Here is a 24,353-nt window from a genome sequence, read left to right as displayed (position 1 = left end):
TAAAACTGTGAATCACTATATTGTACACCTGCAGTTTATATATTATACATCAAATATACTTCAATTTAAAAAATCTCACTCTCGGACTTCCCTGCTGGTCCAGTCGTTAAAAATCTGCCTGCAGATGCAGGGAACACGGGTTCCATCCCTGGTCGGGGAAGAGGCCACATGCCAAGGGGCAGCGAAGCCCACGGACCACGGCTACGCAGTCCCTCACACCCAGAGACCATGGTCCACAACCAGAGAAGCCCCCATGATGAGAAGCCCGCACACAGCAACCAGAGAGCTGCCCCTGCTCGCTGTAACTAGAGAAAGCCTGGGTGCAGCAGCAAAGACCCAGGGCGGCCAACAACTAATGAATTAATTAGAAAGTCTCACTCTGTCTTATGATTCCATGTAGGGCCCAAGTGAGAAGCCGAGGTCGTCTCCCCATATCTGCTGCTGCTGCTGCTGCTAAGTCGTGTCAGTTGTGTCTGACTCTGCGCAACCCCATAGACGGCAGCCCACCAGGCTGCCCCCGTCCCTGGGATTCTCCAGGTAAGAACACTGGAATGGGTTGCCATTTCCTTCTCCAATGCAGGAAAGTGAAAAGCGAAAGTGAAGTCGCTCAGTCGTGTCCGACTCTTTGCGACCCCATGGACTACAGCCCACCAGGCTCCTCCGTCCATGGGATTCTCCAGGCAAGAGTACTAGAGTGGGGTGCCATTGCCTTCTCCATATCTAGAGAGCCTTAACTTAATCACATCTTTGATGCCCCTTTTACCGTATTAAGTGACAAACAACCCCAAGTCCCAGAGCTCAGGCTGTGACATCTTTGGGGTCATTATTCAGTCTTCCAAAGCAAGTGACTTCTCGTCTCTGATTTTTCAGCATGCTCCTGCCTCAGGGCCTTTGCACAGCCACTTTGTCAATAAAGTGTTTTCTCCAGCTACTGGCCCTCCCAGTGGCTGGACCACCCCAGAGAGGCCTTCCCTGAGCATCTCTTCCCCAGTGCTGAACAAAACAAATAGCTGTGGCTGGTGTTTCTAAGTCATGTATGCCTCATAGTATCAACTGTGTGAAGAACTCAGGGTAGAGCCTGCCTTCTAGTAAGTAGACGCAGCATGTGTTAGCTTATTTGTACAAAGGGGTCTTGGACCCAATTCCAGTCTGTGTGTGTGTGTGTGTGTGTGTGTGTGTGTGCGTGTGTGTGTGTGGAGTCTTTCCCACACCAGCAAGCAATTCTTGGATGCCAGCACTGTGTGTAAGAATTCAACTCAACTCTGACACTATGTACCCAGAGATGGAATCAGAATACTCAGTCCCATAAGCCTGAACTTCACTTCAGACACAGGTCAAAAACCCAGATTTTACCTGTACTTCTGATCAACTGACTATAAGTCAGAAGTTCCATGATTTCCTCTCCTTGAGATCAGTTGACTCCCTGGAAAGGTTTGCAGAACTCAGGAAAATCCATTTACTCACTAGGTTATGGATTTATTACAAAGGATGTTAAAAATATTCAAATCCGCAACCATATGCAGAGACGCATGGGGGTTGGGGGTGTATGGGGAAAGTACGTAAGCTTCCGTGCTCTCTCCCAGAGCCCTGCCCACTCCCCGTCCTCACATGGAAGCACTCTGAACCCATTCTTTTGGGGTTTTATGGAGTTTTCTTCACATAGTCATGATTGATTAAATCACTGGCCCTTAGTGATTGATTCTCAGAGAAGGCAGTGGCACCCCACTCCAGTACTCTTCACTGGAGAATCCCATGGATGGAGGAGCCTGGTGGGCTGTAGTCCATGGGGTCGCTAAGAGTCAGACACGACTGAGCGACTTCACTTTCACTTTTCACTTTCATGCACTGGAGAAGGAAATGGCAACCCACCCCATTGTTCTTGCCTGGAAAATCCCAGGGACAGGGGAGCTTGGTGGGCTGCCATCTATGGGGTCGCACAGAGTCAGCCATGACTGAAGCGACTTAGCAGCAGCAGCAGTGATTGATTCCACCTCCAGCCCCTTTCCTGGAGGGGGGCTGAAATTCCATCCTTCTAATCATCTCGTTGGTTCTCTTGGAAACCAGTCCCCACACCACAGTGGGATCCAAAAGCCACCTTCCCCGAAGAGTTCAGTAACAGAACAAAAGACAAAATATCCCACCTCTAAGGAAATTCCAAGGTTTGTAGAAGCTGTGAGTCAGAAACTGTGGACAAAGATCGAATATGTATTTCTCATATATATTTGCATGTCTGAATGACCAAATGTGCATTTTTCCTGTAAATCATGAGATTGCGCTGCTGTTATTGTTGCATGGAGGTCTTTAAGATTCCCTCTGCTACCGCTCTCTGCAGGAAAAGGATTAAAAGAGAGTTCTGGTCTGGCAAGTGTTCCCAGGTGGCACTAGCAGAAAAGACCCTGCCTGCCAATGTAAGAGACATAAGAGGCACAGGTTCAATCCCTGGGTCAGGAATATCCCCTGGAGGAGGGCATGACAGCCCACTCCAGTACTGCCTGCAGAATCCCATGGACAGAGGAGCCTGGACGGCTACAGTCCCTGGTATCACGAAGAGCTGGACCTGACTGAGCAACTGGGCTTGCTGTAGGCACCTGAAACAACGGGTGGCATGTCGTGTGTTTTCCTTTTGCCTCATGTGTTTTTGTGTCTTTGGACACACACAGCTTTATGACCTTTTTCAATGTTTCATTTGCTCTGAACTGTTTGCACCAGAAGGACTTTTGCACAACCTTTCTAGATGGCCCGTCATCTGCCATCAGCTCACAGGGTGCTTTGGGCAAGAGAAACCCAAAACACACTAACCCAGCAATTACAATGCAAAGACTGACTTCACCGGCATTTGTCTTTTGTTATATTATTAGTCACTCTGTGAGGCTTGCTGCTGCTGCTGCTGCTTAATCACTTCAGTCGTGTCTGTCCGATCCTTTGTGACCTTGTGGACTGTAGCCCACCAGGCTCCTCTGTCCATGGGATTCTGTAGGCTTGCTGCTGCTGCTGCTGCTGCTGCTGCTGCTGCTGCTAAGTTGCTTCAGTTGTGTCCGACTCTGTGCAACCCCCTAGACGGCAGCCCACCAGGCTTCCCCATCCCTGGGATTCTCCAGGCAAGAACACTGGAGTAGGTTGCCATTTCCTTCTCCAATGCATGAAAGTGAAAAGTGAAAGTGCGGTCGCTCAGTCGTGTCTGACTCTTCGCAACCCCATGGGCTACAGCCCACCAGTCTCCTCCATTAATGGGAGTCTCCAGGCAAGAGCACTGGAGTGGGTTGCCATTATGGGATCTTAATTCCCCCACCAGGGATTGAACCCAGGCCGATGGCAGTGAAAGGGTGGAATTCTAACGACTGAACTGCCAGGGAATTCCCTGCATTTGTCTTTTTTGATTCTCCCTCAAATCTCTCAGAGGTGGGCAGAGGAAAGACTCAGTCTCATTTTGCAGATGAAAAAACTAAGAAGCAAGGAGAGAGAAACAAATATAACTGATGACACAGAGCTAGTAAATGGCCAGGATGTGAACATGGATTTTATGATTCCCAGTTGACCTGATGGTTGAGTTTACAGGAGCAGTCAAGAACTCCACAAGGAATGAAGAGCACGCATCTCGAGTTAAGTCATTAGAAGATTCAGCGAGACTGGAGGGCTCTGTGGCTAGTCTGCTTGGAAAGTCTCACCCGTCCAGATGTGCGGACCATCCCCACCAATTCGACCCTCCTCTGCAAGTATCCCGGTAGTGGGGCTAATCCAGGCACTATGTTCATCTCATAAGTCTTCTCAAACAATATGTTTTTTAAAAGTTAATTTTAGACCTTGATACATTATTAAGTGGAAAAATGCAAGTTATGGAACAGTATGCATGGCATCGTGGTATCTGTTTTAAAGTGTGACGATATGTAGCCCCTTGTGAGCACTGCACTGCTGGGAGAATCTGCGTGGTTCTCGGTGATTCGCAGTGGGAAAAGCATAGAAAGGCACACAGAAAGGGTCCAAGGAAGATGCTTAGTTTTTACCTTATAGACTGTATTTACTTATATACTTAGACTATTTACTTATATATAATTTTTACCTTATATACTATATATATAAGTATATATACTTATACGCTCAGCCTAAGGTGAGGCAGGGAGGGTCTTTCCAGAGATGAGGAGTTCCCAGATTGAATTCCAGATCATCATTCCTGATATTGAAGAAGAGCCAAGAAAATTAAAGATGGGTTGAAGATGGCACCAATTTCTCAGTCCTTCCTTCTGTGGACAGGTGTATGCTGCATCCACTCCCCTTGAATCAAAGCAGCCCCTCTGACAACTTGGACCAATCAAATATGGAAGAAGTGATGCTCAGCCGGTGTCCAAGCTCAGGCCTTCCCAGACCAGCAGCTTCTGAACTTTCCCTCCAGCACCCACAGCTACCACGTGACAAGTAAAGACTCCATGGAGAGACCAGGGTCTAGCTGAGCTCAGGCTTCCCGTTGGGGTAGCAGATACCTTAGACCCTCCAAAGCAGCTTGTCCACCAGCTGAGTACCACCAGGGGACCCCCACCCAACACCTCATGGAGCAGATCAATTGCCCTGTAGTCAGCTGAGCCCTGACTACATTCCTGACCCACAGAAGCATAGATTTTTTAAAAAAAATCAAACAGTTGCTAAGTTTTTTTTAATTGAAGTGTACTTGATTAAAAATGTTGCAATAATTTCTGCTGTGCAGGAAAGTGACTCAGTTATATATTCTTTTCTAAATATCCTTTTCTGTTATGGTTGTGGGGTATTTTTCAAGGCAGGCATAGATACATGGAAAGCAGAGCCTTCTATTTGAATCCATGGAGGGCAGAAGGAGAGACTTGAATCTCTACTCCTACTTCAGGGGGGCTTACACACCTGGTTGGGAAGAATAGACACTGTTGAGGACATTGAATATTTGTTCACTGGATGATAAGCACCTCAAGGGCAGAGCTCGTGGTCTGTTTCATCCACTTATGAATCTCAAGTGGCTAGAACTGTACCTGCCACATAGTAAACGCCCAGTGTTCAGCAGCGGAACCATGGACGAAGGCCCAGCTCTCCTGGTCTGTTGCCCTGGGGCCTGGCTGCTCTCCTGTACCCCACTCTGCGGGGATATCCCAGTTAAATCAAGTTGGATGATGGACACAAGCAATGCTAAAGTATTTCCACAGGTATAGGCACTTAAGAAAGATTCTTTTCTTCTATAATTTTTTTATCCATAGCTTGATTGAGGTACAATTTACATACCATGAAATTCACTTGTTATAACGCTACAATTGGACAAATTTTAATTTATTTACAAAACTGTGCCAGCCCCATCACACTCCAGTGGCTGAACTTAATGAGACTCTATGTGGGTAAGACATAGAGAAGGCGACTGGGGTCAAGGTTGGCTGGAAATACCCTTAGGAAGAGGAATTTGGCAAAATGAAGCAAAGCTTAATTCCACCCCTGAGAAAATGAAAGCCTTTCAAAATGATAAATTCTACTGAAAGTAAAAGCTATAGGCACTAGGTTGTTCATTTTAGAATTGACTATCACTGAGACTTGATTCTAAATCCTGCCAAATCCAGAAATCCTTGCCTAAATATGTCACTTCCCCATCACAGAATATTATACTGACACCAATGATAATAGTTATCACGTTACCAAGGCCTACAGAAAGCCTTCTAGAATGTAAAGCTGGAAAGAAGTTTTATGATATAATATTAGAAGGAAGGCAGAATGCAAAATTCAACACAACAGATGAGAAGACTCCATTCCAAGCTGAGAATAGTCAGTAGAGACTATAGAATTACGAGTATGTATCTTGTCCTCAATTGTTATTCATTCGTTCACTCAGCAGGCTGTTACTCCAAGCTCACCATGTGCTACACATGCAGACAACTGATCACCCGGGGGATGCCCGCCCCCACCATAACCTAAACTCACACCTCACTTCCTTGGGTAATTTAAGGTTTCAGGGAATACACCCATATTTTGCAGAGAGAGCTATGAACACTAACTGGCCAGAAAATTAAAGGAAAAATAAAAAGTCATCTGATTGGGTCCAACTGCACACAAAGAATGGGAGTCAGATGTATGCTCACATGTTCACCATCATCACCACCACACACACACGCATGCGCACACACACACACACACACACACACACACACACCCCTAGTCCCACTAAGAATGCTGTTAGTGTGTAAGCAATAAGGCTTTCAACTCAAGGTATGTCGAATGGTTTCTGGTTATTTTAAGCAGTGGGAAGGGCCAGTTCATAAATCCCTTCTATTGTCAATTGAAAGATGAGCCCGTGTAGATTTCAAGTCACTGGGGTTCACCTGCATTGTCTCAGGTCTGGGCACAGCGAGTGGAGGTGTGGCCACATTCTGTGTACAGAACACAGCTACCACCTCAACATCCCTCCACTGTCTGTCACCCCTGGTCCCAAGATGGGGGTGCCTGGGAGACAGCCATGGTGAACTCAGCCAAAAAGCAAGTTCAACTGTCAGATGCCACAGCAGACTCAAAGGCTGGGGAAGCCCCAGCCACGTTCCATGAGCAGGCAGCTGAGCAAACGATAGCTTCCAACCTGCCCGACGAGATTCTCAGCAACACACAGCCTCCTCCAACACAATTCCCAAGGAGCTGCTTCCCACCCGGGCTTGGAGAAGGAAGATGACAACTTGGAATTGAAATCCCCTGTGTTTTAGAGGCAGGAACGTGCCGTGATATAAATGAGATGTTGGCTGTGCTGGAGTTTCCCATGATTCCTGTGCTTTTCCAGAAAGTATACATTGAAACCTAAGTATCCTCAAGCCTCCTGAAAAGTTTAAAGACATGAAGACAGTGCCCCTGCCTCTTCTTCTCTGCGGGCCCCAGCCCTGGCTCTCTCTTCCTGGTTCTGGTTCCTTCCACAAACACTTCTTGAGCACTTGGTAGGACATGAGAAGATTGCAGAGGAGATGGATGAAGACAAGATGGTAAAACAGTCAGGAGCCAGTTCTGGGATCACATGGATCCTCCCACAGTATTTTAGTTAAAGTCGTTGACTATTTAGACTTACATCAAGCAGAATTATAGATTTCCTGGGGGTAGGAACCATGATGGCTAGCCCATCCCTGTCAACCTGAAGCACCTGCTGGACAGAAAGTAAGGGCTCAGTAAAATCTGCAGGGCTCCACTGAGCGGTGGAGTTGATGCTGGCATTCATCAGACCTGTCAGGATCCCATCCTTGCTTTTGGAAAGGAGTGAGTGAGTGCAAGTTTTGCTTTGTGGCCAGCCCAGGTCCTTCAAGAACAAATCTTCTTCATTAGGAGATGGCAGTACTTCCACTGGAGAATCATTCCGTTCCATGCCCTCAGCCTGGTTAGCCTCCAAACCCATGGCTCTCTCCTCACATTGCTTTCCATGGAGCATGTAAGCCTCATGATTTCCCACCCCACCCCCCAAGGTCAGCCTTTGGGAGATGCAAGGCTGGGTGAGCCCAGAATGGAAGACAACCGCCCCTTTCAGAACCACATCTGGGAATTTCCCCTGTGGTAACTTTCTCCTGACTCTGATGAGTAAGTCACGCTGAGAAAAGATCTGAGAGAGGAATCTGAGAGCTGGAGAGACCCCAGAAGGAAGCCTAGAATTTTCCGACTGTGGTGGGTGGTCTTGATAAAGCAGCAGGTGAGATCCCCATTTCAGAATTTGGGTGAGGCAGCCCACCTGGCAATAAATGGACAAGTGTTGCCAAAGGGCTCAGAGTCGGGTGTGCAGACAGCATTTTTTCATTTATTCATTTAATTCTGAGCTGCCCTGATTCACTGCACAACTGTGAATCAGTCTGCGGAGGTCTCACTTGGCCTCCCTTCTTGCTCCTGGCCTCTTCTCCTCCCTCCTGTCCTCCAAGTCACCTCTGGGGACATGAAGAGGGGCTCAGGCTGGTCCTTGGCAGGTGCGTGCCCTGAGGACATTCTGTCTGGCTCCATCCCTGGGCATTTGTACTGACTGCTCATAACCGAGGCCAAGGGATCGTGGTCTTTCCTGGCTAGGCCAGAACTGGTGTCGTCACTATGCTCCTTCAGCCCAACTTCACCCTTTCCCAGGTCCTTCTGGAGCTATTGGAACCTCCCATGGAACCCTCCACCCCATCACTTCATCTCTGCCACTGCAGACCGCAAGGCACACCCACTTATCCCCATCGTAATCCAGCCTCACCCACTCGGCTCTTGTTCCACTCAACACACACTTCCTGGGGGGCCTACCTGTTTCCCCTGGCCACTTATCCCATAACGCCTTCCAAACTGGAACCTGAATAAAGACCCTGAACTGGCATCAGACACAGGTGCCGAACACCTCTGGTACCCACAGCCCTAAGAGGCAGCAGAAGTGTCTCTTCATCAAGCCTGCTCCCTGCCGCCTGAACTTGTGAATGGTGCCACCCCCCTAGCTGCCAAGGGCTCAATTTAGGGGGATGTGCCCCCACATCCCACACATCCCAACAGTCACAGAGCCCTGCAAGTCCTGCCTCTGGTATTCCTCTTGAATCGCTCTCATCTTAGACACTGCCTTCTCCACCAAGTGTCTCCCCCTGCTCCTACGTGGGTATACCTTTGACTCACCTGGGAGCTGGGTGAAGGCAGGGACAGGGCTTGTTCGAGGTTCACCCCCAGCACCCAGCATCCACTGGGTGGAGATGGAGCTCAAATGAACACACGCTTCTCCAACGCAGGAGGAAATGCCTGGGTGATTCTGCACCGAGCGCTCTCTGGCTGAAAGCTTATCTACACCATCTGGGTGAAGAGCCTGAAATCCTGGGTGTTGGTCATGGTCCGTTTGCATTAAAAACCCTACAAGAGCAGTTGGCTTTGTTTCCATCTTCCATAGGGGGAAACGTGGGTGGGGACAGAAGGCGGCTGTGGAAACTTCATACTTCCTGCTCAGTTTGTAAACCTGCCACTGCTCCACCAATAAGGTTCATTCATTTTTGCAAATGTTACTTTGAGAACAAGAACAATGAAGCAGACACCTCAACCAAACTTCCCCTCCCAAGCACATGCCCCTCCTCTACACACACACACACAAACAGGGCGTACATGGGCACAAGGAAATGCCTTTTTGCTTAAATCGTTTCACTAATGAAGGAAAATCAGCCTCAAGGACTGGGATTTGTTTTCTCAGGGCTTCAGTTCTTCACGTGATAACCAACTCGGGGCAAATTTAAGTCTCTCCATCTTGAATTCTCCAAATGCATGGGCACTGGCTCAGGAAGGAGCAGAAACGTATCCACCAAAAATCCTTTCAGTTCACGACGGTCTCTCTTCCCAGGAAGCGGCAGAGGACTCAGGCCTCAGCAGCTCGATGGGGATATTCTTAGATGTGGAAGCTGTTAAGTCTTGGGTCCAGGCTCGAAGCATCCTCCATCCTGTAATTCCTTAGCAGCTCTCCCAAGTGCTTCCTGCCAGACTGTCATGAGGAGAGACACTGGGGTGGGAGTGGGTCACGCTTCATCTCTGCTCTCACCTGAGTCCGACTAATAATCACTTCACTCTGGGCACCAAATGGCCAAACCCTGCATGGAGAAGGGCTTAGCTCTGCCCGGGAGAAGACGGGGGCACAACGGAGGCCCCTACAGCCCAGGGCACAGTAGATTTGCAAAGTACCTGGTTGCCTTGCAAGCACCTCTCAGCCTGACAACAAGGAAAGTTGCTCACTTTCCATGCGGATCCCTTGGTGCCCCAGACAGCCTGTCTGTAAGACCTAGGGCAGTCTTATCCATCCTGACTCCTTTCCCAGACGGGTGGGTCTGGAGAAGGACTCTGGCCATTGTTCACCATCTGCAAGATGAGATGATGGGCCAGGAGGGAGCAGAAACTTTCACACCTCCTTTCAGAACTTCACTCCCAGGCATCCCCCACTCAATGACTTCAAACCCTTCATAACCCCTGGGTAAATGAAACAGAATGCCAGACATCTTATATGGGTCCCAAATGTTTCCTAGAAGTTCTGAGTACAGAAAAACCCCTTTCTTCCATTTCGGGGTATTTGCAAATTTCTGACCCACTGGGCATTGACCCATGTAGGGAGCTCTCTCCCTCAGCTGCAGGAGGCTCTTCACCACGGAAATGGGAGTACTTACCATGACTGTGCCATTCTGTGATTTCTCAGGGGGAAATATAAGCTCCCTTTTTCTCGAACCGGATTCCCCCACAGGCAGACTAATGCAGGCACTGGGAAGTCAAGTGAACAGGATCACCCCCAAAATGAGCAAAAACTTTAATAACTTCATATTTTACTATTTCTTTTTAAAACATATTTGCTTATTTATTTATTTGGCTGTGTTGGATCTTAGTTGCAGCATGCAGGGTCTTTCGTTGCAGTGAGTCAACTGTGGTGCGTGAACTCCAGAACACACAGGCTTCAGTAATTGTGGAACGTGGGGGCTTAGTTGCTCTAAGGCATAAGGAATCTTAGCTCCCTGGCCAGGAATCAAACCCATGTCCCCTGCATTGCAATGTGGATTCTTAACCACTGAGTCACTCGTGAAGTCCCTAAGAATACTTGATACTAGTCTCCAAAATCATCAAAGTAAACCTCTGAGGATAAACCAGGACTTTCTGACATGACTTACCCTTCTTTTATGTATTTTTTTCTTTTTTTCAATGACATCTTGGAGTGTAGGGAAGAGCCATCATAGTCTTTTTGATGCTTAAGGCCTCCAAAGTTTTTTCTCTAATCCTCCACCTATCACATCTTGAGGAGGAGGCAAAGAATTCTCTGAAAGATTCAGGGCATCCGGGGTGGGGCGGGCGCTGTAAATGAGCACAGAGAGGAGAAGGGGCAACTGGAGGGGGTGCTGGTGGGACAACAGATCTGGGCGAGGTTCCACAACCAGTCTGGGAGGCAGTGTAGCCCAGTGGTCAAAGCATCTGGACCCTGGGGGTCAAACCCCAGCTCCATCACTGGCTAGATGGGTGATGATCAGCAAGTCACACCTTCCTCTCTGCAACTCATAAAGTCGTCAGGCTGAGTAACTACAGGTAGAATGACAAGAACGGTGCCTGGCACATAGGCAAGCTGTTTGGATGTGGGGAAGGTGGGGAGGGGGTCATCGACAAGTCTATCTCCTGCCTGCAGTGTCCAGGCAGACGCTGGAGCCACCCCAGACCTGGCCATGATCCTGCTGGAGGGATGCGCTCTTGCCCTCAGTGGGCTGTTCAGTGTCCACCATGGCCTTGGTGGGGGGGGATCCCAGTCCCTTGCCTCAACCTTATGTTGGCTGCTTTTCCTTTGCTGCCCGACACCCAACCCTTTCTCCCAATCTGTGTCTTAGAGCCTCACCCGTATGACCTCCCCTTGCCCAACGGCTTCAGGTGGAGCCTGGCCAATGGGAGGGACCAGTTGGCTGTGGTCGCAGAGCTTCTATCTTCCACCAGTGGCCTGGAGGAGCAGCCATCATCCCAATTCTGGGCATCACCCCTCTTTGCCCCTTCAGTCTTGTGAAGGGTAAAGCCTCCGAGCTGCTCCTGGCCCAAGTGTGCATTCCCATCCCATGCCAGTTCCCTTCGCCTCTGTAAACAGTCCTTTTATCAAACTTCCCTGATGACCCCTACCCACCCCCAACACATCTCCCTGTCACTCCTGGAGCTCCGTGCTATTCAACAGGAAGAATAGACCATCAGGACCTCACCAAGGGGCTCCATAACCAAAGAGAAAGCTTACAGCTCAGGAGGAGCTTAAAGGCTCAGGAGAAGGAAGAGGTGACCGTGCCCCAGAGCCCAGGGACCCCGGCCACAGCTCAGCAGGAGTGAGGAAACTGATGACAGGAGAGGAGACAGCTTCTCCGGGGGCTGTTCTGGGTCCTGGAGCTGCCATGGCAGTAGCCGTAAGAGGCCACCAAGGAGCTGGCTTGGGAGAGCATCCCCAAGGCTTGCAGAGAATTTGATGGAGAAGGGCCCTGCCGGGGTAGGGGCAGGGTGAAATGGAAGATCTGGGGGAAATGTGACCCTTCGCTTAGAATGAAAAGTGAAGGTGATCTATGGAGGCCAGGCTCGGGATGGTAGCCCCCACGTGATGGGAACTCTCCCTTGGAAGGGCACGACTGTCCTCCTTGCAGAATGATACCTCGGGATAAGTACTGAGTAGGGTTTCTAAGGCCTAAGGGAGGCATTTTATGGCTTCCCTGGTAACTCATCGGTGAAGAATCTGCCTGCCAATACAGGAGACAGGGGTTAGACCCCTGAGTCGGGAAGATCCCCTGGAAAAGGAAATGGCAACCTGCTCCAATATTCTTGCCTGGAGAATCCCCATCGATGCGTCTGGCGGGCTACAGTCCATGAGGTCGCGAAGAGTCAGACATGACTTAGCAACTGAAGAGCAACAACCACACATCCTTGGGAAGGATGTCCCAGAGTAAGGAAGGCAACAGGACCCAACGTGGAGCCACTGCTCCCGGCTAAGCTCCAGTCCTGGGCTGTGCCCCAGGTCCCTCCACGCTTCCCCAGCGCAGCTTGGAGCAGAGCTGTCCTGCCCTGGCACTCACCTCCCCGTGTTCACTCCCCACCACCCTCTCCTCTGCTGGGGCTTCCAATCGCCCATCAGGCAGCTGTTTCTCCCATTTCCAGTCTTGCCTCCTCCCTCACCATGAGAACTGCATTCCCAGCTGTGACCTTGACCTCTCTCCTGGGCAGATCTCATCCCCAACTCCAACCCATCCAGTCTGACCCAGGAGCCTCCTCCCACCAGGCTGACCCCAAGCCCCTGAACAAAAAGCCAGACAAACCAACCCCATTCCATGTGTCAACTTCACTCCCTGAAAGCACAAGTGATGAGTTAAAAGCCCGAGTGCGCTCAGCTACCCCCCAAAGAATGGCTCCCTTTCTTCCCTGTCCCTGGAAGGATCAGCCCATTATATTTAATGGAGGTTGATACTTCTTACTGTAGCACATAAAAGCTATTATTAAAATGAAACATTGTTACAGTTAAGTATCCCATCCTTGGTACTTGTCTTTTTTTAAGCTCCCTGAAGCAATTGATATCAGGGCTCCTTGTAAGTTTCCCTGATTATCCATTGACATGGGTCTCCTAAGGAGTTGTTTTAAAGGTTTTATTGACCTCATTTGTTCCCTGAGCTGGGAAAGTGCAGGAGGCCACAGGCCACAGGCAGGGGAGGGGATGGTGGGCCCATCGCCCTGCCGAGTGACTAGGCAGCCTCCTTATAAGCATATTTATGAAACAAGGCCGGTGACTCGAGCTTGGCAGCTTGGAATCTAACACCGCGCTGTATCTACCTTATTTGCAGGATTAGCAGCCATTAATTCCCGGAATTGTTCTCTGGAGCATAAGTGACAACAGCTGGAACTATCTGCTGCCTGTCTTTCCACATGGGCTGCCCTGTACAAGGGACGCACGAACACACACAGCAAATGGGGGGCGGCCGCGGAGCTCCTGCGGGCTGGAGCCAAGACAGAGCCTGCCACCAACAGACTGTCCCCAGAGCCGTCCCCTGGCTGCTAGAGAAGAGGGGCTCAAACCTGCTCCCCATCCCTCCAGCCCATCTCCCAGACAGGGAGGTGCTCTCCTCCCATCCCTCTGCTCTTCTCAGGGCCAAGCATCCCAGTCTCTGTCTCCTCACCTAAAATGAGGGGCTGCATCGACCATGCCGAGGGTGACTTTTGGGCCCTTAAAGCACAAAGCAAACTCACAAACAAGATCTCCTCTATCACTAGGACTAAGTTTTGCCAAAAATCAGAGGGCCAGTTTGGCAGGAAAGAATTCTAAATTTCTATTAAAATAGCAATGCTAAATAACTATTGTGTTTAAATAACATTGACAAGGCTTCCCTGGTAGCTCAGCTGGTAAAGAATCCACCTGCAATGCAGGAGACCCTGGTTTGATTCCTGGCTTGGGACGATCCCCTGGAGAAGGGATAAGATACCCACTCCAGTAGTCTTGGGCTTCCCTGGTGGTTCAGACAGTAAAGAATAGCCTGCAATTCGGGAGACCTGGGTTCGATCCCTGGGTTGGGAAGATCCCCTGGAGAAGGGAATGGCAACCCATTCCAGTATTTTTGCCTGGAGAATCCTGTGAACAGAGGCGTCTGGCAGGTCACAACTGAGCACCTAACACTTCCACTTTCAGACTTCTAGTCAGAGGAATTTAAAGGAGAGAACAAAACTGGCTTATAATCCCAACATTCTGATAACTCCTATTAGGTGCAAACATGGCAATGGATGCGTGGGTAGTAGGCTGGATAGGAAGTAAGCTACACACATCTTTAAAATATCAAATAGGGACTCCCCTGGCCATCCAGTGGTTGGAACTTTGTGCTCCTAATGCAGGGGGTGCTGGTTCAACCCCTGGCTGGGAAACTAAGATCCCATATGCCATATGGCGAGACCCGCCCCCCACAAAAAAATTTTTTAATGGTCGAATGGTACAGAAAGAAATTAAATGAATGCAAACCTCTCGCTCTCTATCCCTCCCCTTAAAGTTACATTTTGCTAACAGTTCCATGTGTTTCTCACCAGGAAAACAAAATTTTTTACACTGATACCAGCATCTATACTAACATATGCTTACTCAAGAGGGAGACATATCTGGCTTTCAGCAAAGTTTTTCAAACATACAGAAAATAATATAACAGTCCTCCATGAATGTACCATCCAGATTTAAGCAAATTTGGCTCAGATGGGTTCAATCCCTGGGTCAGGAAGATCCCCTGGAGGAGGGCATGGCAACTCACTCCAGTATTCTTGCCTGGAGAATCCCAAGGACTGGTGGGCTAACGTCCATAAGTTCACGAAGAGTCAGATGCAACTAAGCATGTACATGCCTTATTTTACTTGATTCAGATGAAAGAAAAGAAACCAAGAAGGAAAGAAAGGGAGAAGGAAGGAAGGGAGAGAAAGAAAGTGGAGGGAGAAGGAAGGGCGGGAGAGAAAATGAGGAAGAGAGTTCCAAGTAAAAGCCGTGAGTCCCATCCGGACCTCCTCTGCAGGAGCAGCCGCTATCCTGAGGTCTGGCATGTATGATTTTCACACACACTTTTGTAATTTTACTACATGGTTTAATATTCATAAAATTATCTTGTAACATTACGTATATGTACTTGCCATTGCACAAACAGAGTTATACTGGATGCACCTTCCCAGAATTTGCTTCTTTCAATCAACATGTTCGTAATCACCAAGGCTGATGCAGAGAGAGGGAAGATAATCATTTCAGTTGCTTCAGTGTTCCAGCCTGTGACTAAACCGTGGTCCTCAGCTCATCCATTCCTCTACTGGTCCCGATAGGCAATTAGGGTGTTTCCCATTTTGCTGCAGTTTGGGGTGTTTTGCAATCACAAACCACATAATAATAGTTAGAACGCTTTTCATTCTATCCTCTGCATCTTTTTTGATCATCTGGAGAAATTGTATTGAGCAGATATACCATAATTTATCTAACCAGCCCCCTACTGGTGATCACTGAGGTTGTTTTAAGGATTTTATTCTATAGACAATGCCCCCCAGGAAGCACTTTGTATCCATTTCTTGCAAACTTCTGAAATTACATCCTTAGGGGAATTTTCTAAGCATAGAGGGGTTTCCCTTGTGGCTCAGCTGGTAAAGAATCTGCCTGCAATGCGGGAGATCTGGGTTTGTTCCCCAAGTTGGGAAGATCCCCTGGAGAAGGGAAAGGCTACCCACTCCAGTATTCTGGCCTGGAGAATTCCATGGACGGTATAGTCAATAGGGCTGCAAAGAGTCGGACACAACTGAGTGACTTTCGCTCTAAGCATAGAACTGGGTCAAGGAGTGCGTACATTCAAAATTTTCATAGAGTTAACAAAACACCTTCTGAAAATGATATCTCTACACCTAACCTGCCTCTTGAGAAATCTATATGCAGGCCAGGAAGCAACAGTAAGAACTGGACATGGAGCAACAGACTGGTTCCAAATAGGAAAAGGAGTACGTCAAGGCTGTATATTGTCACCCTGCTTATTTAACTTATATGCAGAGTACATCATGAGAAACGCTGGACTGGAAGAAACACAAGCTGGAATCAAGATTGCCAGGAGAAATATCAATAACCTCAGATATGGAGATGACACCACCCTTACAGCAGAAAGTGAAGAGGAACTAAAAAGCCTCTTGATGAAGGTAAAAGAGTGAAAAAGTTGGCTTAAAGCTCAACATTCAGAAAACGAAGATCATGGCATCCAGTCCCATCACTTCATGGGAAATAGATGGGGAAACAGTGGAAACAGTGTCAGACTTGATTTTGGGGGGCTCCAAAATCACTGCAGATGGTGATTGCAGCCATGAAATTAAAAGCTGCTTACTTCTTGGAAGAAAGGTTGTGACCAACCTAGACAGCATATTAAAAAGCAGAGACATTACTCTGCCGACTGAGGTCTGTCTAGTCAAGGCTATGATTTTCCCAGTGGTCATGTATGGATGTGAGAGTTGGACTGTGAAGAAGGCTGAGAACTGAAGAATTGATGCTTTTGAACTGTGGAGCTGGAGAAGACTCTTGAGAGTCCCTTGCACTGCAAGGAGATCCAACCAGTCCATTCTGAAGAAGATCAACCCTGGCATTTCTTTGGAAGGAATGATGCTAAAGCTGAAACTCCAGTACTTTGGCCACCTCATGTGAAGAGTTGACTCATTGGAAAAGACTTCAATGCTGGGAGGGATTGGGGGCAGGAGGAGAAGGGGACGACAGAGGATGAGATGGCTGGATGGCATCACGGACTCGATGGATGCGAGTCTGAATGAACTCCGGGAGTTGGTGATGGACAGGGAGGCCTGGCGTGCTGTGATTCATGGGATGGCAAAGAGTCAGACACGACTGAGCGACTGAACTGAACTGAATTGAAGCACCAGTATAAACAAGAGACTGCTAGCCTGCAACCTCACCAGCACTAGGTAATTTTGTCCACCTAAGAGGTGAAAATGTCATGCCAAATACTTCCAAATCACATCTTACTTCTTATTTTCTTTCCTCATTCATCAGCCAGAGATGAGTTATGATAGCATGTTGTTACTTTGGACATTTTAGGCTTCAAACCAAGAAGAGTTTAGACTGAGAGTGGGATGTTTTTCAGCCCATAAAAAGTGCATCTTTCGGAAGGCTGGGCCCCTGAAGTGGTTGACTCCAGTTATCACCATGGCCCCTAGGATACAGAAACATGAAAGACAGGTGAATGATAAATGACAAGTAAATGAATGAGAAAATATAGCTTCTTGGCAAAGCCAACACTGCAGCCTTGAAAGACCGTTCCCTTAAATCATGTCCAAACCTTTCCAAGGGAGGCTCTAAGACTCCACTGAGTCAGCCCCTCCACCTTCTTGCCCCATGAAATCTGAAATAGGTTTGATGTGGTTGATCTCTAAGGTACCTCCAGTCTCCAAAGGCTTCAAGCAGCCAAAGGCCAATGAGCTGTCTCCAGATTCCTCATGGTCTGGGAAGGTGAGTCCCAACCATGTTCTTCCAGGGGAGGCAGTGACTGAAAGTCAGATTGTTAGGATACAGCCGGGAAGGAATACCAACCTGGGCGGAGTGGAAAAGAAAAGTTGCCAACTGCATCTTCCAACTCTGAACTGATGGTGTAAAACATTATTTTGTCAACTAAATGTATCTCTAGAGAAAGGTTCCATTTCCCTATTGGGTCTGTTTTCCCAAAGAGACCTCTTCCTCCTGGCTCCTCCCCAGCCGGGCCTCTGCAGCAACTTCTCACTGCAGACACGGCTCTAGGTGGTGTTGTCACTTCTCCACGGTGGGAGGACACACCTCAGCAGCATCAAACCAGTGGAACCTCGCCACGCGGGCGTCAGAGGTGTGCCTCTGCTGTTTCCTTGAGAGATTTGGCCTGGTTTACACATCTAGGTGATAAATCATTGCAAGAGCTTTAAAACGTCAAAACATCTCTTCCTCTTGTGTTATTCAGATCTGTGTCACTTGCAAGTGACAAACAGAACCTCAACTCAAATTAGCTTAAGGAAAAAGGAGCCAATTGATTCACATGATGCGAGTTTCCAGGCCTGATTGGATCCAAAGCTTTGAAAAATGTCCCGTGTCTTTCTTCCTGTTCCCGATCTCCCCTCTACTCCCTTCAGGCCAGTCTTGCTCCTTCCTCCTGGAGACACAGCCTCTGGCAGTCCCAACAGCACCAAAAACTATGTTCCATGGGAAGAAGGATGTCGTCCCATTAGATTCAGCAGAGAAGGCCCGAGAAGGGCTCTAGCTTTCCAGGAAGATCCCTAAAGCTGTCACTGTGTCTGCGCGGATGAGACCCCTCCATTAGTCCTACAGAGATCAGGTTCCATACTCTTAGAGAAAGAAGGGTCAGAGCTGGGATTGTCAGGCCCACAAAGTCCATGCAGTGTTAGGATTGTTGTTGCTCAGTCACTAAGTCGCATCCAACTCTTTGCCACCCCATGGACTGCAGCATGCCAGGCTTCACTGTCCTCCACTGTCTCCCAGAGTTTGCTCAACTCATGTTCATCAAATCGGTGATGCCATCCAACCATCTCATCCTCTGTCCCCCCCTTCTCCTCCCGCCCTCAATCTTCCCCAGCAGCAGGGTCTTTTCCAACAAGTCAGCTCTTCGCATCAGGTGGCCAAAATATTGGAGCTTCAGCTTCGGCATCAGTCCTTCCAATGAAGATTCAGGGTTGATTTCCTTTAGGATGGACTGGTTTGATCTCCTTGCTGCCCAAGGGACTCTCAACAGTCTTCTCCAGCACCACAGTTAGAAAGCATCAGTCCTTCGGTGCTCAGCCTTCTTTATGGTCCAACTCTCATATCTGTACATGACTAACAGAAAAACCATAGCTTTGACTAGACGCACCTTTGTCAGTAAAGCGATGCCTCTGCTTTTGAATATGCTAAGTTTGTCATAGCTTTCCTTCCAAGGAGCAAGCATCTTTTAACTTTATGGCTGCAGTCACCAATGGTAGTGATTTTGGACCCAAGAGAGTAAAATGTGTCCCCATTTCCACTTTTTCCCCTTCTATTTGCCATGAAGTGATGGGACTGGATGCTGTGATCTTTGTTTTTAGAATGTTGAGTTTTAAGCCAGCTTTTTCACTCTCCTATTTCACCTTCATCAAGAGAAAAGAGTTAGAATGTAATTTTCTCCGAAAAGGAAGAAGGAGGATGGGAAAATACGCTGGGCTGACCAAAAATATGAAAACAAACCAAAAATCGAAGCTGCCAGTGACGACCAGTTGGAACTGGGGAAATGAGAAGCCCATCTCGGAGGGAAGAAGTATTTTGTCAACCACAGCGTTCAGAAATGCAAGGGCACAGGAATGGCTTTGGCTTGGCTTTCCTGGACTGTTCTCCAATTCTCTACAGAGACTGCATCCCTCATGGGGAAGTCCACTCCAGCCACCATGATGGGCACAGCACTCCACTCACTGCCCTGTAATGGTGCACCTGTCCAGGCATTGCCCATCTTCCGCGTGTTGGCTCCGAGATGAGCCCTGAAGATGTGGCTTCTGACCTCAGGGAGCTCACGCTTCTTGGAAGGGAGACAGTGGTAGCAGCGCTATGATTGAGGACAGAGGAAGCATCATGGTCCATTCAAAGACTTGGAAAAGAGGGTGTTTGAGCTGGACCTACTATTCAAAGTAGACATTTTCCAGGAAGAAGAGAGGGAAGTTTCAGACAGAACGAAGACCTGGAGCAAATATTCAAAGACTAGAGGGCATAGCTGTTGGTCATGGTTGGGTAAAGAGTTAGTTGTTTCTCTTAACATCGAGTGTGGGGTGAATACCAGGGGAGGCTCAGAGATGCTGGGAACAGTGAACATTCACAAGTATCTTTCCAAGAAAAGGCCATCATGACCCCACAAGGAAGACCAGGAGAGTTACTGGCCAAGGGTCCCAGAGGCACTAGAAAAGTCAAGTTTTGATGGCTAGACAAATGCCCAGGGCTGGGAGAAGGCAAGCTGGATGCCGAGCACCCCAGAGCTCCCTCTGCTTGGAGCTCAGTCCAGAGCCTCCAGCCCATCTGGGTCAGAGCTGCCCAGGGCCTTGGCAGGGGTATCGCACAGTTTGGAGGGATGAAGCCCTACAGGGCCCCTCCAGGTGCCTGAGTCTGCTTTCTGTTCCTTGAAACACCATGCCAGTACCTGCCTCCAGGTCTCTGCATTTGGGGTTCCCACGCCCCTAACATTCCCTCCCCTTTGCTTGGTTGGCTCTCTCCCATCGTTTAGATCTTGGCCCAGCTGCCATCTTCCAAAGAGGCTTTCCTCGACAACCCTACATAAAGGGTTCCCTCTCTCCCACGGTCACTTTCACAGGGTCTGTATTGATCTCATTGCCTGCAATGATCTTACTGGTTCATGCCATCGAGTCACTTGACAAGGCTAAGTGCCCACTTACAGAGTGCCAGGCACTAGTCTGGTGCTGTGGGTATGACCTCAGCCTGACAAATCACTGCCCTCAGAGAGCTTTCATTCCACTGGTGCACACAGATAAAGACAAATAACATAACATCCAGTGGTGCTGAGCTATGAAGAAATCATTCCAAGTGGGGAAGTGAGGGCTGATTGGAAGCTGCTGTTGTATTTAGATCAATCAGAGAAATTGTCTTTATGGCAGAGACGTGGATGAGTGAGGAGACAAGCCAGGCAAGTACCTGGGGAGAGCACTCCTGGTAGAAGGCATAGCCAGGGCAAAGGCCCTGGGGCAGACAAGGCCAGAGAACAGGAAGTGTCACGAGGGTTTGACTGGGGTGAGGGCGAATGGAAGGAGCTGGGCTGGGGGCCTCGAAGCCCATGGGGAGGATCTTGGCTTGAATTCCAGGTATGATGGGAAGCTGACGAGGGTTCCATCAGGAACTCCTCTCCACTGGAATGCATGTTCCATGAGATACAGGGTCATCGCTCAGCTGCCCCACATCCATGGTCCAACAAGTGTCTGACTGGTCATAAATGTCCCATGAATCTCTATGGAAGGAATCAGTTCATTAAAACAACATTCTTTCCATTCCCTGCAGACCCATTCCATGCAGAACGTTGACATCATAGTTTGAACATTCAAATTAACTTTTGATCTGTCAGACCAAATCCATCTTTTCTTGGAGCCAACTCTGACATCTAAATAAACCAGTATCTTCCTGGGTCTAGAGAAGCATAGAGAGAGACTCTTGTTTATTTTTACCAGATCAGATTTTTTTCTGTGGGAAGGTTGGGGAAGAGAGTGTATACACAGGAGATAAATGCAAAGTCAAGTTTTAAAATGCAGCTCTGGCACCCACAGCCTGTCTGGTCATCCTTGAAAACTCACTTCCATTCTTTTAGCACAGAAAAGTATCGGGACTGTTTATGCTGTGTGGACCCCTTAAAGATGACCATCCCTGCCAAAAGGCCTCCCACCAGGAATGGGAAGGAGGATTATCCGGCGGTTTCTGACTATTAGATTCCATAAACGTCATCCCCACTCTTGGCACCTAAAGGCCATTGAGTTCTCAGTCAACATGAGAGGCAACGGCCTTTGCTAAATAAACCTTGCATCATCACCAGCATTGTAAATGTAGCATTGTTAATGCAGCACTTAACTGGATATTTTAAAAGGGGGACTAGGAAAAAAAAAAGACAACACAACAGCATTTTTCCACCCAATCAAAATCAAATTACACCTGAGCAACATAATTGGAGTTTAATGAGTAGTTTTATGTTTTGCTAATCAAATCACCATATTGATGGGGTTTATCAGCAGAAATACAATGTTAATTACTAAGGAATGATAAAAAATTAATGCGACTCTAGACGCAGCATCCCACATTACACACGGAAAGGCCCGTGTGGACGGTCAGGAGGCTGGTCATTTTTCCTTTTAATGAGTCCTATAACTGCCGGGCACGGGAACTCCGGCTGGGCAATGTTTATTTGCCATCTTCAATTAAGCGTGGTTCAAGGGCTGGAGGTTATCTGGGGATGCTAACGGGAAGGGTTCAGAAGTGACCATGCTCCATCCCTAGGCATCCGTGCTGGGGAATAAAGCCATAGGTTTTAAAACATCACCAAATCCCTTCTCCTAGAGATTCAAAGTGTTAGGGCATCTGTCTGTCAAAAGCAAGAACAAGCCGAAATCAAAAAAATAAATAAAATAAACACAGGTTGAAAGGTCAACTATATTCACAGTCTCCATGCAGAGGAGATCTAAGAGTTCTCTTATGCCAAAGACTCAATCAATCAGGAATGATTAAATTGGCAGCATAGCACAGCTCAGATTTTTTTTTTTTAAGAGATATGTACACGGTTTTACAGGGCAAACAAGAGAGTAATCAGGCACCCCAATCACCCTGCCTCTTCTGGGGCAGCCAAAAACAGTCCATGATGCAGAGGTGATGGAATTCCAGTTGAGCTACTTCAAATCCTAAAAATGATGCTGTGAAAGTGCTGCACTCAATATCCCAGCAAATTTGGAAAACTCAGCAGTGGCCACAGGACTGGAAAAGGTCAGTTTTCATTCCAAACCCAAAGAAAGGCAATGTCAAAGAGTTCTCAAACTACCACACAATTGCACACATCTCACACACTAGCAAAGTAATGCTCAAAGTTTTCCAAGCCAGGCTTCAACAGTACGTGAACCATGAACTTCCAGATGTTCAAGCTGGATTTAGAAAAGGCAGAGGAACCAGAGATCAAATAGCCAATATCCATTGGATCATAGAAAAAACAAGAGAGTTACAGAAAAAATCTACTTCTTCTTTATTAAATATTACTAAGTCTTTGTGCAGATCACAACAAACTGTGGAAAATTCTTAAAGAGATGGGAATACCAGACCATCTTACTTGCCTCCTGAGAAAGCTGCATGCAGGTCAAGAAACAACAGTTAGAACTGCACATGGAATAACAGGCTGGTTCCAAACTGGGAAAGGAGTACATCAAGGCTGTATATTGTCACCCTGCTTATTTAACTTCTATGCAGAATACATCATGCGAAATGCTGGACTGGATGAAGCAAAAGCTGGAATCAAGATTGCCGAGAGAAATATCAATCAATAACCTCAGATATGCAGATGACGCCACCCTTATGGCAGAAAGTGAAGAGGAGCTAAAGGGCCTCTTGATGAAAGTGAAAGAAGAGAGTGCAAAAGTTGGCTTAAAACTCAACATTCAAAAAACTAAGATCATGGCATCCAGTCTCATCACTTCTTGGCAAAGAGATGGGGAAACAATGGAAACAGAGACAGACTTTATCTTCTTGGGCTCCAGAATCACTGCAGATGGTGATTGCAGCCATGAAATTAAAAGACACTTGCTCCTTGGAGGAAAAGCTATAACCAACCTAGATAGCATATTAAAAAGCAGAGACATTACTTTGCCAACGAAGGTCTGTCTAGTCAAAGCTATGGTTTTTCTGATAGTCATGTATGGATGTGAGAGTCGGACCATAAGGAAAGCTGAGCACTAAAGAACTGATGCTTTTGAACTGTGGTGTTGGAGAAGACTCTTGAGAGTCCCTTGACTGCAAGGAGATCCAACCAGCCCATCCTAAAGAAAATCAGTCCTAAATGTTCATTGGAAGGACTGATGCTGAAGCGGAAACTCCAATACTTGGGCCACCTGATGTGAGGAACTGACTCATTTGAAATGACCCTGATGCTGGGAAAGATTGAAGGCAGGAGGAGAAGGGGACAACAGAGGATGAGATGGTTGGATGGGATCACTGACTCAATGGGCATGAGTTTGAGCAGGCTCCATGAGTTGGTGATGGACAGGGAAGCCTGGAATGCTGCAGTCCAAGGTGGTCACACAGAGTCAGGCATGACTGAGGTACTGAACTGAACTGATGATGCAGAAACATTTTACAGGAAATGAGGCCCAAGGAACTCGCAGTTGGGCTTTCCTGTCCCCTGCCAAGCCCTCGAGGTCTGGGTTTCTCTTCCCAGGTTTGACAGAGGGAACGGCATCGTCAAAGATGAGATGAGGGAATTCCCTGGTGGTCCATTGATCAGGACTCTGCACTTCGGCTGCAGATGACACAAGTTAGACCCCTAGTTGGGGAACTGAAATCCCACACACAGCATGGCTAAAAGAGAGAGAGAAGAAAAGTTAAAGAAAACAAAATGAAGTTAATTGAAACTCTGCTTAGCCTTTTTTTTTTTCCTTAAACACTGAGGCATTATTCTTGAATTTTCTGAAAATACCTTATGATGTCAAAAATAATGTATGACCCCAAAGTCCAGAACTGCTCACAGAGTCAAGCTGTCTGTATCATACTGAGCTGGGTATGCCTTGCCCTCTCCTTCTGAACATGAGATTTCAGGGTCAGAAGGAACCTCAGGGGTCACCTGCTTCATCCTTTCTTCCCAGGGACAAGGAATTGTCCTTGTAAGCAACTGCACACTTATGCGTTCATTTAAATCTTACAGTAA

Source organism: Capra hircus, chromosome 21 (genome assembly GCF_001704415.2).
Source record: "Capra hircus breed San Clemente chromosome 21, ASM170441v1, whole genome shotgun sequence".
Taxonomy (NCBI): domain Eukaryota; kingdom Metazoa; phylum Chordata; class Mammalia; order Artiodactyla; family Bovidae; genus Capra; species Capra hircus.
The sequence above is the reverse complement of the archived record's forward strand: the minus strand, read 5'-3'. Positions refer to the sequence as shown.